A 2,449-nucleotide genomic window follows, 5' to 3' on the forward strand; every position below is an offset into this window, starting at 1 on the left:
TATTGAATAATAATTTTATTTTTCAAACATCCTCTCAATTTTATAATAAATACTCTCGCTAGATATTTATATCAAAGCGACTTGGTTTTTAAACACGTAAACGTGGTATTTTATTCTTGCTCGGTAACAAGTAAGTCGATACTCTGTACCATATTTGCACACTTTTTAAAAGATGCACATAATATTATATAAACGCCGTAGCGATTTACCACATAAAGAGTCATTCAGTCATAGACATCGACCCGTGGTAATGTTACGTTAAAAGTATACATACTTGCCGTAGCCAGTATCTGTCAGCTCTTACTCGAGCCGCTTCAACTGACTACTCTTTCATACTAGTACGAGCCGGCGTGAAAAAATATCGGGGTATTCAACTAACTAACGGCTGCTTCGGTCACGGTGGATACTACGATGTCTCCCTGCATCTGAATTACATGTTGATACTTGAAAAATATTTTTGCATTTATAACGCTGGCAGTTTATAATTGTTTTTTTTTTTTTTTTTTTTTTTTCAATTAAGTAAATAAATAATTTTTTTGTTTTAATTATTTGACATTTTTAATTAAATAATAAAATAATTCTCAAATACATTCTAATAGCATTAATCAATATGTATTATATTTTACGTTTTATCAATATAAAATTGTTTTTAGTAAATTTACTTGAAGAAAAGAAAAAAATATATATATTTTGATTTTTCTCTTACTTATGATGCTATATACGATAATATTATTAAGAGTTGTTAAACTATAGTAGATCATATTGAATGTTTTTATTTCATACAGATTAATATCCAAAAACAAATTGAAAATTATATAACTTTCTGATAATTAATTTTTAACTTCTATATTAATTTGTTACATATGTTCGATATTTAATTACGCTTTAATCTACATTTTTGACTATTAATCATTAATAAACGTGACTAAAACATAAAAATATAATATTTTTTTAGGCTATTGTTCATTTATTAATTGATTTTTTTTATTTATTGATAATAAGGATATTACTTCGATTTTACTTATGTTAAACCTTTTTTTTTTTAATCGATATAAATTTTGAATACACTTGCATTATAATATATTATGTTTTTATTATATACTTACACCTACTACTTTTTTTTTTTTTTATTTAATACATATTAACTAAAAACATATAAATCCATAAAATGACTTCAAATTATTTTAATTAGTTATTTTTAACAATTACAATCCTAAATTAGTTTAATATTAAAAATAATCGATTTTGAGTGATTAATTCGTATCCATAGAAAAAAACATTTTAGATTCATTACAATAAAATTTTTTGTTTGTGCGCTTTTATTTCTATTGCTTTAATCATTCAAATAATGATTCTTTTTATTTTTATTAAATTTCAAGTTAGATAGAACGACAGTTTTTTTTTTTTTTTTAATAGCGGCTTAAACCAATTTATTTTTTTGCAAAAAAAAAAACATGTATATATTAATTATTTGGATGAGTATATTTATAAAAAAAAAAAATTATTTAATTGATATTCCCACATACGCTAGCTTAAAAATAAATTAAAATATACTTTAAAACTTATTTATTTATTGGTGAGTAAAAAATGATCAAATTTCTTCTTTTTTTTTTATTTATTCATTTTTTTTTTTTTTTTTTTTTTTTTTTGTTAAGTATCATTAAAAGAAAAAGCAACAATAATCTTCATGTAATATTTAATTGAAATCATGACTGTAAACGGAAGGAATTGTATTGCGTTTATTACCATACTCTTATATACTATTGCATTAAGTACCATAAGTATGGCGTATAACACCATACTTGTGGCGTTTTCTATTATACTGTTTAGTACATTAGTAGTATAGTACTCAATGCGATAGTGTATATGAGTATGACGATAAATGCGATATATTTCTTTCCGTGTAATTAATATATACACGGAGATAATTTAATATTAGCGCTAACAATACTTCTTTTGTAGATTCTATTACCTAAAATGATAATTAAATTTGTAACAGTCAAGATGATAAATATAATAATCTAAATATTATAGTCTATACAATATAAGATGATAATTCTTAACATCGAGCGATCGAACAATTTACGATCTAGATGGTTGTACTTACCATCAAAAGTAGTGGAAGATACCTCCCTGATTAAAAGAAACTATTCGAAACGATTTACAATGTTAAATACCCATAAAAAAGGCGATTCAAAAGTATTCCAAGCATTAAAAAAGTACGATCGCTCGATTTTAGGATTCATCATCTTGACTTTTACAGTGTATTATTCAGATATTTAATTTTATGATAGTTAATAATAAAGGTTACAATCGTATGGTAACATGACGAATAGTAAAAATCACTATTCAGGTAGTAAATTTTATTATTCATATCATGATTATAATGATAAGAAATAGTATTCATTACCATTGAAATATGTTAGTCCTTGTGAACAATACTTGCATG

The sequence above is a fragment of the Microplitis mediator genome, chromosome 2 (genome assembly GCF_029852145.1).
Source record: "Microplitis mediator isolate UGA2020A chromosome 2, iyMicMedi2.1, whole genome shotgun sequence".
In the NCBI taxonomy this organism is placed as follows: Eukaryota; Metazoa; Arthropoda; class Insecta; order Hymenoptera; family Braconidae; genus Microplitis; species Microplitis mediator.